The 16,464-nt window shown below is 35.7% G+C and overlaps 1 protein-coding gene across 1 annotated transcript in view; it reads left to right on the top strand.

Annotated features, from left to right (window-relative positions):
• LOC108734624 (bone morphogenetic protein receptor type-1B) overlaps nt 1-16,464 on the top strand; it is a 292,996-nt gene that overhangs the window by 40,021 nt on the left and 236,511 nt on the right. The gene's annotated exons all lie outside the window — the stretch shown is intronic.

The raw sequence follows: 16,464 nt of genomic DNA, 5'->3' as shown, positions 1-16,464 counted from the left end.
GTGTTGTGGCGATTTGATAGTTTTTAAGAAAGTAATTAATTTTTTAGAGTAAGGTATTGAGTGTGTGGTTGTATATATTTTTTGGTATGTCTGTGATGCATGTATTTGTGTGTTTGGAATTTCTGTATTATTGTATTATTATTGTGTAAATATTCTTTTCTTATAATTCTATTTTTATACTTACTCTATTCTATACCTACTCTATACCTATTCTTCAGCTAAACGACTATTTAATTGCCTACGTACTTTGCTATCATCCCTTTTAACAATTCAACTCTGTATACTAACTGCATGACGTCTATAATTCTTACTTTTCCTAATTGCAGTTTTATGGTCAGTTTCTTCGGTGATTTGGGGTCAAACTTAACTTCTAGGTATTTCTTCTAAACTAAATTTCCAGGTTTTACTACCATCTTATTGGTTCCCTACTTTAATTAACTTATTTCTAACTCCTCCTTATCACCCTTCTTACGATCTCTTTTTCAAAAACTAAAATCAGTTCTGACTTATCCTTCCTAATGTCAACTTCACCATTCTACATTCTTAATTCTAGTCTTCATTTTTTTTTGTTCTTGTTTATTAAAGTTGTTATCGTTATTCTGCGTTCTATTATTTAACCACCTCAACATCAGGACACACAACGAGACCAAAAAGTAATTAAGATAAATAACATTGCAAATGAAAATTGAACAAAAACGTTTATAAAAGGGATCATTCTCTCAATACAGATCAACACACCTTAAAAGTTAACAAAATGACATACGTTAATAGGAGCGTTACAATCATCTTGACCAGGAGGTAGTGTCACCAACACTTAGGGTTTCTTACTGGTTATTCGTTAAGAGTAGAATATTTTCGTTAACGCGATCCTGAGTCGACTGTCCGCGATTAGACCATCGCCCCCGTTCACGCATTGAACTTATTGATGAATCAGTGATTATTTGTACATAGTTCAATATGGATCATTCAAAGATTCTAGAAGTTTCTTTGATTTAGTGGAAACTGATGAAATTTCCGATACTAACTAGGATAGAAACCTTCTTTTTGGCTTTTTGCATGACTTCGTGAAGTTTTATAATTTTCATAGTAACCAGAACTATCGAACTTGCGTTAATTTCTGCTTGTACATGGATAATTCTTTGAAAAAATTCTTTTCGCTAACTGTTTCGTTGTTGCAGAATGCCAATATGCTTATTTTACAAATAAATGAAGTCGATATCTGTCTTATGAATCTTGAAAGAATTGCAACTTTATAACTATGAAATATTTAATTAATTGTGAAATATGTTGTGGTTTTTGAGTTTCCTTAAAACTGCACTGCCTGACAATACCAAGTGGAGTAAATAAGGTACTACAACATCAACAATTAATTATTCTGTTTGTACGTCTAGTACTTGCTCACTGATCCCTATTTTTAAATATTTAATTTACGCCTCTGATAGAAATACTGAAGAAAGAGGGCTGCAATCGTTATACCTAAAACTGCCTACTTTTGCCACTGCGCATCCACGCCATTTTAAAATTTCCGCCAGCTTCCAGCGTCAGGCCTGTATATGATAAGAGAAAACATGTCTTCAACACAAGTCGTTAGAGTATCTAATTATTGTCGAATAAGGACAAATTAACAACAAATGTTGCATGATTACCAATGTTTATTTAAACAACATGTCTTTCGATGATATGACACGAATTTGCCAATTATCCTATTAAGATCATGAGATCTAGATATAGGAGTAATAATTAAGATTGTATTAGGGTAGGTCGTTTGTCCTAATTTGTACTATTTGTCGATTACTATACTAAATTGTTTGTTATTTCGGTATAGTTCTTATGATTAGTTTTCTCTTAAATAAGAATACATCGATATGGCCGAACTGTTACAATTTCTGTAAGAGATGCAGCGGTTAAAAGTTGCTTAGGTACGCAAAAGATCAGGGTCGGCTTTACAACTGTCTAGTTGGAATTATATCTTTAAACAAATGTCTGTGCTTTCTTAAATTCCTGAAAATGCTGGTAACATTCTCAAATTCTGCTTGCCTCCATCTCTTTCTATTACACATTATTCGGTGTAATGCTATTTCTTTTTGCTACTTGACATCTCTTTTCTATGTTTACGATATTCCAAGTTAGTAAGTTACAAGAAGGAAGTAAATACGACAGTTTAATTGCGAACTATGCCAATTTTAAACGTCGTAATTATATGTCACATTTTTGATTAACAATAACTTATTAGTATGATTTAGCCACCTTGCAGACGTTTAGTGTTTACAGGGTTTGTCCGGAAAGTAATAGGACTGATTTCTTTCCGCCGCGAGTGTACTTCGAAGCGTGCGCGCACCGACTGGATTCGGTAGAGGGCATTCCTAGATAACGAACGAGCGGCTGGTGAGTTGTCTCCGAGCACTTGGAGAGTCAGAACTGGCTTTTTCGCGTGACGTGTTTCTGTGAATGGTGCAAGCCGAAAATTTTTGAATAACGTAATCACAGGTGACGAGTCATGGATCTTTGAGTATGATCCCGAGACAAAGAGGCAATCTTCCGAGTGGCACACGCCGGCGTCTCCTCGCCCAAAAAAGGGAAGAATGAGCAAATCCAAAGTGAAAACGACGCTCATTGTCTTTTTTGACATGAAAGGCATCGTCCACCATGAATTTGTTCCCCCTGGACAAACCGTCAACGCCAAGTTTTACGTGGAAGTGTTCAAGAGACTGAAACGACGGGTCAATCGGGTCCGACAAGACATCGCAGCCGACTTGAAGTTGCATCACGACAACGCCTCGTCTCACACCGCCTTTCTTGTGGACAGCTACCTGACCAAGGCCGGCATCCCAACGCTTCCGCAGCCGCCCTACAGTCCAGATTGTGGTCCCTCCGGACTTTTTGTTTGCTCGTCTGAAAAGGCAGATGAAAGGCAAGCATTTTCAGACGACAGAGGGCATCCAAGCAGCATGCACCGCTACTCTTAAGGCTATTCCGGAGAATGCCTTCCGTGACGCCTTCAATGCTCGGAAAACTCGCTGGCAGCGCTGCATCGACACAGAACGAGCCTATTTTGAAAGTTTTTAAAGAATTGTACGATTGGCTCAATAAATTTTTTTTAATCGATTCAGTCCTATTACTTTCCGGACAAACCCTGTATAAATATTAAAGGCTCGTTTCAACGATTTTGACTCAACCGTTTTATTGAAAATTCGCCTACCAATAAGAATTAATATTTCATTACGATTTAATGTTTAAACGACTTTTGGAACAGTAGTGTTTCTGCCGAGTATCCGGCGGTTATCCGGTATCCGGCAAAATCACTATCCGGTGTGTCTCCAGTCTAAGCCTCTAGGTCGTGCTGCGCGGTGGACGTATATTGCGACTCTATGCTTTTGTTTTACTCTTCCAAAATTCTGAAAACTTTTAAATATATTCATCGAAAAAGTTCCTTAACAAAAAAGGTTCATCTGCGTTTCAATAAATATCGTTTGGCTATTGTATGGAAATTTACTGACCTGTCGTCTATACATTTTGGCTACATAAATATATGTATGTATATATCGACTCTGACGCCTCAAAACGTCGAAACAAGTTTTCGACTTGCGACACTTTTTTACACCTGAAACATCATTGGCGCCAGAACACAAATTTTGGCAGACTCATCGCTTTTTTGTTGTATGATCGACATTTCATTATTTATAGGAACGTGCACTATGAACAGTAATTGTATTTTGAAGAAGAATGGGACACAAAAATTATACTTTGATATCTAAAAGATACCGAAGAACATTTCCTATACCATTAATTTTAACATACAGGGTGTCCAGATAGGGTAGAGGGTGTTTCTGAATTCTATAAAAAAACACTACAAGTCAGAAAAAAATCTTTTATGGTAATTTTTAGACAAAGTTTTCATATAAAATATGAAATTCATTTTTGAATTTTTACCCACTACACCCTACTTCTATGCTCGCGTACGGTTAATTTAGAAATCCGAAAAGGTTGTTAAAGGTGTATGTATGGAGCACGGCGCTGTACGGGTGCGAAACATGGACAGTGGGCGCGGCGGAAACGAAAAGGTTAGAAGCTTTCACAATGTGGTGTTATAGGCGGATTATGAGGATAACGTGGGTAGAAAAGGTTAGAAATGAAGAGGTATTGGAAAGAATAGGAGAACAGAGGACTCTGTGGAAGTCAATAAAAAATAGGCGAGATAGGTTGGTAGGACACCTTCTTAGGCATGAAGGGCTAGTCAGAGACATATTAGAGGCAGAAACAGGAGTTAGGAGGGGTAGAGGTAGACCTAGATTAGATTACTGTTCGCAAATAGTTAAGGATGTGAGCTTTTCTAGTTTTAGGGAAATGCGAAGTTTAGCTCAGGTTAAGAAAGAGTGGAGGTACGTGTCCAACCAGTCTTAGGACTGACAACCTTATGATGATGACACCCTACCTCAAATTAATGAGGGAAAAATTGTTGCTGTTGTCACCCCCGCCGGGAATTGAATCCGGGATCTTTGGCTTTAAAAATGAATTTTCAGATTAATATTTTATATTAAACTATCTCACTTCTAAAAGTTGTCTAAAATTGTATGTATGTTTAATCATAGTATATTCAGTATATATAGTTACATCAGTTCGACGGATCGTTAACTTTCTAGGTCGGTTGGTCGTTGTTGTTGTTGTCACCTCTCGTAGTTTAGTGGTCAGAACATTGGTGCGTAAAGCCAAAGGTCCCGGGTTCGATTCCCGGCGGGGGTGTGACAACAGCAACAATTTTTTCCTCATTAATTTGAGGTAGCGTGTAGTGGATAAAAAATTCAAAAGTGAATTTTCAGATTAATATTTCATATTAAACTAACTCGCTTCTAAAAGTTGTCTAAAATTTTATGTATGTTTAATCAAAGTTTTAAAAAATAAAGTGCCAAAGATGATGGCCAAATGTTGTCCCTCGCGTTGCTGACACTCCTGCAACCGAAAATGAAAATTAGCCGCCACGCGTCTACACATCTCTCTGGAAACAGCGGTCATTTCGGTATCGATATTGTGCTTCAATTGCAATAGAGATCGTGGTTTGTTTGCTAATACCATCTGTTTAAAGTATTCCCATAAAAACGACCAGAAGGGTGTGGGATCGGGGCATCTCGGAGTCAAGTTGATGATGGTATATCGCGACGAGAGACGACCACTTTTTTCGGGAAAAGTTGATTAACAACCGCAAGCGATTCCTCAGTTATTATTTGTAATGGAAATTTTGTTACGGACTTTTTTGCTTTTACGAATAGTAGATTGGAAACATTAATGTAATAACTATAACATTGAACTCTTAGCGATAGTAGTGGTCGTTAACATTAATGGGAAGTGTCTGCTAAAAGCGTTGTGACACGTGGGAGGAATTTTATTATTTGTTGTTATTTCTATACGCCAGGATGATATTTGAAAGTTATTTATGCGAAGGAGTGAGAGTAATTTATTCTGCGATGCCTACACCGGCGTGTCGTTGTGTGAATAATATGATTTATTTTCGAAGGTGCATTTTGTTATGAAATTCAACAACCTGCAGCTTTTTATCAGTTTTGTGCTCGATATCAATTAATTTAAAAACTCGAGAACCCATCTAGTCGCTGCGAGAATAAAAAGGTTAGAAGCCGTGGAAACGTACTGGTGTTATGAGGTCTGTTCAAAAAGTATCGCGAATTAATTGTTTTTTCAAAAATTATTTATTTATTCATGAATCCCTTTTTGAACAATATGTTCCAACGTTCTTTCCAATCCTCGAAGCACTTCAAAAAATCATTTTTTGTGATCTTGTCCAGCTCCTCCTTCGATGCCGTCTTTATCTCCTCAATCGTAGTGTAGCGTCGTTATTTCATGGGCCTCTTTAAGTTCCTGGAACAACAATAGTCACAGGGGGCCAGATCTGGGGAATACGGTGGCTGCAGCATTATTAATGTGTTGTTTTTCGCCAAAAATCCTTACTCTAGCATCGGTGTGTGAGCAGGCACGTTATCATGGTGGAAAAGTCAATTTTTATTTTTTCCAAATTGCAGAAGTTCAACGGACTTTTTTTAATAGAGTTGTGGAAAAAACAAACAAGAGCATTTAAAAATACTTTTTGTAAATTCGATAGCACGAAGGTAAAATACACCTAATTTTACGTACTGCTACTTATTCCTTCTAATAATTCAATTTTTAAAAAGAAAAACTCAATAGAATTTTAGGCAAATCCGTTGCGCAGGTTTCCGTCTTGATCTAACGTTGAAGTCTCTCCCTTTTCTACTCGCTCTTATTAATTGCAACCGCATTTGTTACCAGTTCTATGGGATAACAGTAAAAAAACTTGATAATTTAATGCTACCAGTGATTCTCTTTAATAATTTTGCGATGATGTACCTATTTAAGAAAGTAATTTGCAAGGGTGTAAAGCGAACACGTTGTACGACTTTCACCAAATGTGCGCGGTGCTCTACAATGTACTTATTTACGTAATATTTGAGATAAATGGAAAACAATCTAAGGTGGCACATCAAATATATGCGTGCAATAATGATTTTGAACAATACTTTTTTAACGAGATGGGGTTCCGTCAAAAAAGGGTGGGTAAGAAAGGGTTCCGTAGCAAAAAAAAATTGAGAACTGAAACTTTAACCGTTTAATTTTAACAAATTTCCAGAGATTCGACCAATTTACATTTACATCAAATAATATAGGTATAGTACATTTATGAAGTTCATAAATCCATATCAATGATAATGCTCAGTATAATCGCCTTATATAATAGGAATTCGCATAGGTATATGAACAAATTTTGGGGTTTATTCGTCAGTTTCATAGTAGCCGTATTCAGGATACCAGGATAAAGGCAGACGCGGTCCTAGAAAGGAATATTTTACACCTACTTATTTAAATCCCTGGTAAGTTGTTGTTCAATATATGCACACAAACATTTCTCGAGAAATTGGATACCACGGCATACCATCTATGCTGTCATACGTTAGTAAATGGTCGGGGGTTATTTTATCTCCTTTCAATCGCGGTGAGCCAAGGAATGAATCTGTCGTTAACAACGCGTGTATTATATATAGGAAGTAAAGTGGGAGATGAGAAAAGATCAGACTCGCGCCCGAGGATCGTCTTTCAGTCAGAAAGCCCAGGATTCGGTTACAAGACAAATAAAGAACGACTTTGTGTACGCATCTTGTCGGCGGACTTGTAATTGATTAGAGGCGCGCGTGGTTGAATCGGTTTCTCTATTGGATGAGTGTAGGAAAACAGGAATCATGAAGTAAATACACGGGTTCTGAGTACTCAAGAAGACTAGAGACAGGAGCAGTAAGTTAATCCGAAGCGAATAGCTGTAAAGTACAGAAAATGAAACGGTCCTGTGTCCCAATTTGGGTGACTGCTAGTCAATTTTGGTATTATCAGTTGTAAATAGGGTTGCCATCCGTACTTTATTATAAAGTATTGTACTCTATTTCGACTGTGCGTACGTTATACTTTACAAGACACATAAAGTACCCAAAAATACTTTATTTAAGGCCTTAAGTAAACATTGTAATTTTGTAAGCGATTATTCGAAATTCAGAGTACTTTTACATCAATAATATTCCACAGAAAAATGACAAGCCATATTTACTGAACAACCTGATTCCCCAAATCTGTTCAAAGTAGTGTCACTTTTGCTGTCCGTTCCGGCCACTTCAGTATTTACAGAAAGAGTATTCTCTATTATGAACGTGAAGTGGTGGGACGACAGGAATAAACCTTCATTAAAACTAAATAAAAATGAACTTTTAGTTTACTTAAATCTTTGTTTGCCATGTTTAGAGGCTATTAATGTATATAAGAGCGACAGCAATTTGTTACTGGCTGCTAGGTGTAACAAAAAATATGTTTTTAAAAACGAAAAATAAAATACTTTATTTTCATGCTGAGTACTTTTTTTTTGAACCTTTTAGTCGAGAAATACTTTATGTAAAGCCTGAAAAGGTGGCAACCCTAGTTGTAAAACAATGCTCTGCAACTCTGCAATTCCTATCTGACGTTTCTTTTCTATGTTTACGTTATTTCCTATAATGTCTATCGAGATTAAAAGTAGGCGTTCTGTCAGCAACCGCTCTAGTCTAGTTGGTAAGTTGAAAGAAGAAAGGAGATGCGACAGTTTCATTGCGGACTATGCCAGTTTTGAAGTTCCAAGTATAGGATTTCTAGATTTCTGAAGGAGTTTCTAAATCTATATAAATTAAAAGATAATTTCGTGGTCTACCAGTCTCCCAATTATAGGTTATAGTGGACGTGAGTATTTTGAATGTCCCAACCATACATAAAATCAAAACCATTGGCAGAAGGGATGATGCGCGTGCTTGAAAGTTTAGAATGAAGGCTAGAACTTAATAATGATATAAAATTTCCGCAATTTTCTCATTGTTGCCGATTGAAAGTGTAATAAATGGTTAATAAATTTATCATAGATAGCTCTCGTAAAGGGTAATGACAAAAGGACCCATCGAAAACGTCTATACAATTATGAAAGGGGTTATGGCTTGTCAGAAAGAAAGCCTGTTGACAATTTGAACCATAATTGTAAGTAATTCGAAAAATTTAGCGTTCCCTTACAACAATTTACACGTTGAATATCTTGTTGAATTTATTCCACGAAAATGCTAGACCATTCTAAATCCTGATGGGGATTTTTGAGAAGCCATTAGTTATTGTTTCTTTGGGAGAATGCTCTCTTGTGACACGGACCGGAACGAGTTCTATATCCGGCCGATTTCATGCTTCTTTTGTGAATTTATGTTTCTTTTCTACTAATTTCATTGATTTCAATTATGTTGTTCAATTCATTAAACAATTCAGTTCATTAATATTTGCAGTGCTGTTATTGTATGTAACTGTAAATATCGTCAATATTCACTGAAACTGATTAATAATTCACTGATTCATGTGTAAAGAGTAGTTACTTTTCACGAATGTGACAAAAACCACTGGAAAGTGACTTCCAAAAATCTATAGTAGTCACTCCTTACAACCTTACATCCTCAAAAAAACTGGAGGTTTCAATTCAAATGTAGTTTTAGTTTAAATTTATGGATACAGGTATCGTTATTAGGGTATTCGAATAATTGATAATATTGTTAATTTCCTATTCGATATGGTCAGTTGAATTTTTTATCCCAATTTCCGTTTTATTAGCCAAAATTATCAAAAATCTAAATGCACACAATATTGTGTCAAAAATCTAGAACATACAAGCGTTGTAAATAATAATAAATTTTAATTTTTTCTTTTTTTTGTTACAGGTCAGTACTTACAATCAATCTGAAAGAAGTAACATGCAACACAGTACTTTCAAGAAAGATGTGATTTTTATTTTTATCCTTCTTAAGGATGTGAAGGTAGGATTTCTCAGTATATTCACTTCTAATCGTCGTTAAAATATTTACTATCGGTAAGCGGTTGTCCTGTTTCTCCAAAACTAATACTTTTCTATTTTTATGTTAAGTAAAATAAATTGATTGAATATCGACCATACGCTGTACTGGTTTCTATCCAAGATACTCTCATAATTTGCCGGTAACACCACATTTCGAACGCTTCTAACCTTTACTTTTCCTGCAGTCCCAATCCATGTTTCGCACCCTTACAGCGCCGCGCTCCAAACATACATCTTTAACAATCTTTTTCGAATTTCTAAATTAATCATGCAAGATTAACCACAAAGAAATCTCCTCAATAAATAAATGATTTTATGAAAGTGTAATAAACATTATTTTCGATTTCCGTTTTTGAGGTGCATTCTTATAAAATCTTTTCGTAGACCATCTGAGAAATGCTTCTGTTTTATTTGTTCCCATTTGACGTTCCTGGACGGACGTACACGTGGTAATTTATTCACATCGTGACCGTAGACGAATCAAGAGACGTTCCAGAGACGATCTCGGTCGTTATTCCATTTCGTTAAATTTAAACAGCGTCAACGGAGAGACTGTCGACTGATACAGGGTGTGTCTCGTCATTTATCTTTATCTTAACCTACTTATTTAATTTAATTTTTTACTATAGCATTTTAATATCATATGTATAACTTAAGGATGTTTGGGAGGTACAATCGGAGACAAGAGTACATAAAATTAGAAATTCGTGATTAATTAGGTTTTGCATATCATGAGGTAAATAAATACTATCTGTACTACAAAAAAAGTATACGGTTTGAGAGAAAATTTGGGATTTGAGCAAAAACATTGAATAAAATAAGAAATAACGAATAGGAAAATGTTTAACTGACTTTTAGCAGTGAATATGCCTTTATTTCAACTTCGAAACAAAAAATATTTACTTTCGATCTCTATTAATAATGAGCGTAAAACTTTTTAATACGTTTAAATAATAATTAAAACTTTAAAATTGCTTTTACTTCAGACAATTATAAATATGATCATTATATTATCAAGTAAAAACGAGATTTTCAGCTAATTTTTTAATTTTTCCTCGATAACCATTTGGTGAATTTGACTAACCTTACGCTAAAGTGATTCTCTAGAGTTCAAGTTACTTATTACAAAAGTTTGAAATTTCTGGTAGCTTTTTTTCTGTTAATAAAAATAAATTTAATCTGTTCGGTTAACGAATCTCCATAAAATGACGTGTAAAATTACAATTTTTTAAAATTTCAATAACTTTTTAACGGTTTAGTGAATCGATTTGTAATTTTTACAGGAGTTTTAGAAATGAATGAGGAACGTTCTTCAAAATTTTTATTTGTCTCGTAGCATTTTGACATACCTCCCAAATATCCTTAATGGGGGCGATTTCGTTAGAATAATGAGCCAATTCGGTTTGTCGTCTAGCTTGGCAAAAGGAGCAAACCAACAAAAATCAGCTTTGTTACATAGTTTTATTACTGAAATTTCCTTAACGGGACTTCAAAAAAGTTATCTTTATAGGTGAGAAATTGTAGAAAAACTCATAAAATTACGTAATGTTGCATGTCTTTTTGGGAATTAGACAAACGTCCTCCCGAGTCCTAATTCTATTATCAAAAATAACAGTTTAATTAATAAACTTAAAAAACCTTGAAGACTGTAGATAAGGAGTCCAATCTTCATATGTAAAATGCACGAAAATCTTTTCGAAAATTTCCCGTAAAATAGTAGAGAACGCTGCTATGTACAATTTTAACTAGAGGTGCGCCAGATAGTGATTTGGCAGGTACCGGATAACCGTGTACCCAGCATTAGCTGTAAAATTTTTCAGCCGGATGCTCGGCGTCAATGTCCGGGATCCTGTCGGAACCTAAAAAGAGTACCGAATCCGCTGGGCACCGAATCCTAACCGGATACCCGGCTATCTTTAATTTTAACTCACATATCTCGAGGTTATGTTACTTTGGTTACTCTGTATTCTTGATATGCTACATATTAACTTAAAACCTTGAAGACTGTAGATAAGGAGTCCAATGTTCATTTATAAATTATACAAAAATCTTCTCGAAAATTTCGTAAAATAGTAGAGAGCGCTGCTGTGTACAATTTTAACTAGAGGTGCACCGGATAATGACTTTACTGGGTACCGGATAACCGTGTACCCGGCATTAACTGTAAACTTTTTCAGCCGGATACTCGGTGTCATTATCCGGGATCCGGTCGTATCCTGATCCAAACCGAATACCCGGCCCATCTCTAATTTTAACTCGCATAGCTCGAGGTTATGTTACTTTGAATACCCTGTATGCGGAGAGCAAGGGAGAAAAACGTCGTTTCTCACATCTCGCTGATGCGCTATCAACAAAAACGATCTGGACAATAACAGAATGATATTCTAGAAACGCGACGGACGGACTGTGTCCGCACGACGAGGCGACAGGCATTTTACAGCGTGTTTTTCTCAGAGGAGTTCACGCTACTCTTTGTGGCGTTTGAATGTGAGTGTGTGTGTTAGGTTACAACGCCGACAAACGGTCACTTTAAATTTCGTTGACGCGGGCCCCGACGATTAGGATCGCGACGAATGTGCGAATGTTACACACAAATGTGGTGTTGTGGTCATGTATACAACGCTGATTTAATGATGGAACAGCTGAAAAAGTCTACAAAGTATAATGGCCCACAGTTTATCTATACGTAATTAGTAACAATCAAAAAGACCAACTTCTAATGGTTAAGATTAAATAGGTTACAAAGATACAGTAGGTAGATAAGTTGTAACGAATGTTTATTAGTTGATACTATGTACACCTTAATTGTGTTGACTTTTGTGTGAAATAACTGTAAATCCGCCTATAATAACTTAATTTGTATTTGGTCCATCGAGCCGGATTGTAGTAATCTTGAAATTTATTCTGTGTAGAGCTTCCACTTTAGTTCTACTTTAAACAAGCTCAAGTAGTATTTGGTCCATCGAGCCGGATTGTAGTAATCTTGAAATTTATATTGTGTAGAGCTTCCACTTTAGTTCTACTTTAAACAAGCTCAAGCAGTATTTGGTCCATCGAGCCTGATTTTTATAATTTCAACATTCAACTTATTTCACTTTATAGACTTTGTCTGCCCTGAAAGATTAATATTAAACTCCATTGTCATGTATACGACAAGAATTTGAAATTCACAAAACAGCCGCTTTTTTCGGCACCAAAACGCCTCTCAAGGTGCCACAAGCTGCCGGGCCGTATCAAATCGGGATCTGCGGCATTATATACATACGTGGCACGACAAGGCGGCGTAGGCAGAACAAACGATGTATTAAACATGAACCTGGCGACAACTTTTGCTGCCGCGTATTTTTTTGCCCAGATTGTCATCAATTCACGCCCCAATTTAAGCGTTAGCCGTTTTTGGTAACCACTGACTATGTACGGAATTTTCAACGTACAATAGTACGGACTACAATACAAATTGGCCGAAGGTTAAATATAAAAACGCTCTTGCCAGTGCAAGAATGGAACAAGCTAACCATAATTCTACCAAGTATCTATGATTACAGAGTGATTGGACACTATTACCATTAGCAAAACAAATGTGGATAATCATTCAGATATTGTAATAAATATTTTTTAGTTGTTTATCGTTCTCTTGGGCAAGGTAAATTATGAAAATCAAAAAAGACAAAGAAAAGCTAAGTTAGCGATGGTGATGAAAATATTCATCATCATCATAAGGTCGTCAGTTATAAGACTGGTTGGACACACACTTCCACTCCTTCCTATCCTGAGCTAATCTTCGCATTTCCCGAAAATTAGAACCACCCATATCCTTAACTATTTGCGCACAGTAATTTTCTAGGTCTACCTCTACCTCTCCTAACTTCCGTTTCTGTCTCTAATATGTCTCTGATTAGACCTTCAGCCTGAGAAGGTGTCCTACCAACTTATCTCGTCTATTTATTATTGACTTCCATAGAGTCCTCTGTTCTCCTACTCTTTCTAATATCTATTCATTTCTAACCTTCTCTATCCTGGTATCCTCATCATTCGCTTGTAACAATTCATTTCGAACGCTTCTAACCTTTTCTTTTCCGCCGCGCTCACTGTCCATATTTCGTACCCGTACAGTGCCGTGCTCCAAACATACACCTTTAACAACCTTTTTCGAATTCCTAAATTAATCATTCGCGAGCATAGAAGTGAGTTTTTTTTATTGAAGGCGACTCTACCCTGCCCTATCCTCTGCTCTATATTCCTACAAATCTTTCGTCTCCTATTATTACATTCGCTCTTTCCCTACGTTTTCTGCCGTGCATATCGGTATTTTTGTTTTACTTTTATTGACTTTCAGTTGCTTTATATCTCTTCTACTCCTTCCGCCCTGACTTATCTGACTTCCTAGATACCTAAAATCGGCCACTTCATCTAATTTTTCGTCTCGTATGTTTATATTCGCTCTTACCCTACCTTTTCTTCACTTGCATACTAGTACTTTTGTTTTAATTTTTTTTTATTTTTATACAATACTGTTTTGTCAATACCGCTTCCATTTTATGAAAATATTGGTATTTATAGATTTAGGTTTACTGTTGGTATTGCTTAAGGATTTTTCGTCTTAGAATTAGTGATTTACAGCCAAGTCTTATATCCTTTTGCTATTTATGTACATCAGTCTTATTTAATTGGAATGTATTGAGAGATATTGTGTGGTCAAGAATGATTAAGAATAATTTTTCTGCCATATTTATCATTATGACTGTATCTCCATCAATTTATATCTTACATTATTTCGCTAATGTTTTATTACTTACCTAATGACAACTTTATGCATATTATTTGCAAAATTTCATCAATTTATTGAACTGGAGAGTCTTTTGCAGATGGACTCTTGAACTTGATATTGACATTCTAGCCGTTGATCTTGCAGATTAATCATGGCCTTCGTGCTGTAGATTGAATAGTGGTTTTGAGCTTGCAAACTGAACCTTAATTTTGCTCTTCATCGTAAGAAGGTTGTCAGTCTTAAGACTGGTTGGGCACGCACCTTCACATTTTGCTATTCTGAGCTAATCTTCGCATTTGCCTAAAACTAGAACATCTCACATCCTTAACTACTTATAAACAGTAATCTAATCTAGGTCTACCTCACTTCTTGTAACTCCTATTTCTGCTTCTAATACGTCTCTAACTAGATCTTCATGCCTCCTGTTCTTTCTAATATCTCCTTATTTCTATCATTCGCATGTAACACCATATTTCAAAAGCTTTTTTCTCCACTGCGCTCACCGTTCATGTTTTTATTTTATTTTTTTTTGAATTTCTAATTAACTGTTCGCGAACATAGAAGTGACTTCTTTTTCTTAAAGACGACTCGATCGTACGCCATCCTCTATTTTATTATCTACTGCTTCTTCCATCATGATATATCTGACTTCCTATAGATATTGAATCACCTATATTTATATTTGCTCTTTCCCTACTGTTTCTTCACTTGCATACCATTTTTTTTTTAGTTCTAAATTCAGTCTTGATCCTAAGCTTATTAATCTTGTGTTTAAGTATGATTAAAAACTTTCTTATTAATAGCTACAATGGAATATCATGTGTTATAATTCGTTTAGAATCTCATGAATGCCCGTTTCTTAATTTCTAAATTTCAACCTCATTGTTTGTGTTTTATCTGAAACATTAGTCCTGGTTGTAAAGCGAGGCACAGGGTTAACTTCTGAATTAATATTAAAAAAAGGAACACCCCTCCGTCCGTGTTAATACTTATCAGATTTTAACTTATCAATTTGTAATGTACACGGTAAATTTTGCAATCTTTGTCGGTAATATGCAATATGGACACACGCATGCACTATAAATAGATACATAAATAGCAATAGCACGTCTGTCTTTTCTATGAGCGAACAAAAGCCTTTGTTTGTTCGGTATGTCGCATCGGCCAGTAAATAAAACGGCCGATTACAAAGGAAGAAAATGCATTCTCCGTATTTGTCCACGTTGCGTAAAATACCAATGAACTTTTGCAGCGACATGTGTTTGAGAACCGTTTTCCGCAACTGCCTTTTAAAGAAAATAATTGCTCATTGTTACTCACGTGAAAGATGTCGACGTTACTGTCAACATGGTCTTATTGACGGGTATAACCAAATTACAACGAATCGGGTATGTTACCTAAAGGCTCTATAATAAATAAATTAACTTACTGTAAAATTACTGCGAAATTGTATTTACCTCGTCGATATAGCCTATAGTAGAAATGCACCGGATTGTGATTTTGCTGGGTACCGGATAAACGGTTACGCGGCATTAGTTGTGCCGGTACTCGCGCAAAGTCACTTAAGGTAATGGTTCATTCAACACTAAACAAATCAAACCTTAATTCTTGGTTGACGGATTTTTCAGTCAAAACCGTTTAAAAAGGGTCTACAAAAAAGTCCGGGATGGTATATGTCCATCTCTTAGGGATAACCCACAATAACCATTTTTATCCTTTAGTTTTTATGAGAAATAATGACTTATTTACGAAGCGATTGTAAGTAATACAGCATTAATTCCTTAAATACATTGTGCATTTAATGTAGATCAATATGGCCCTTTACAGCATGTAATTTAAATGAATATTTTCGAAGATATTACAGATTTAAAATGCAGGGACATAGCGGTTACGGCGGTACCGACCGAGGGCCCGGTTTGTATTGTCTAATGACAAAAAAACTGTGAATGTTGTATATAAAGACATGCTGTAGTATATTTAGTATGTTCAGGGGGTATCTTTTGAAGATTTCCCCTTCTCGATAATAATCTAAAGAAAACAAAAATATATTTAGTATCAGCATTGCACCCGTGCGAAGCTGGGGCGGGTCGCTAGTTTATAATATAATTTAATGTTTGTGCTAAATGAATTCCTTGAAAATTTGCATAAATACTTGTGAATAACGAAAATGTTTTTCTTTTTGGCGCCAAAAGATATTTTTATTTTTAAAATTCTTTTTGATCATAGGAGTCCCCGGGAAAATATAAAGAAATTTCGATGAACAAACTAGAAAATAAAA

Source organism: Agrilus planipennis, unplaced genomic scaffold (genome assembly GCF_000699045.2).
Source record: "Agrilus planipennis isolate EAB-ADULT unplaced genomic scaffold, Apla_2.0 scaffold79, whole genome shotgun sequence".
NCBI classification, from domain to species: domain Eukaryota; kingdom Metazoa; phylum Arthropoda; class Insecta; order Coleoptera; family Buprestidae; genus Agrilus; species Agrilus planipennis.
This window is presented reverse-complemented; position numbering and strand designations above follow the sequence as displayed.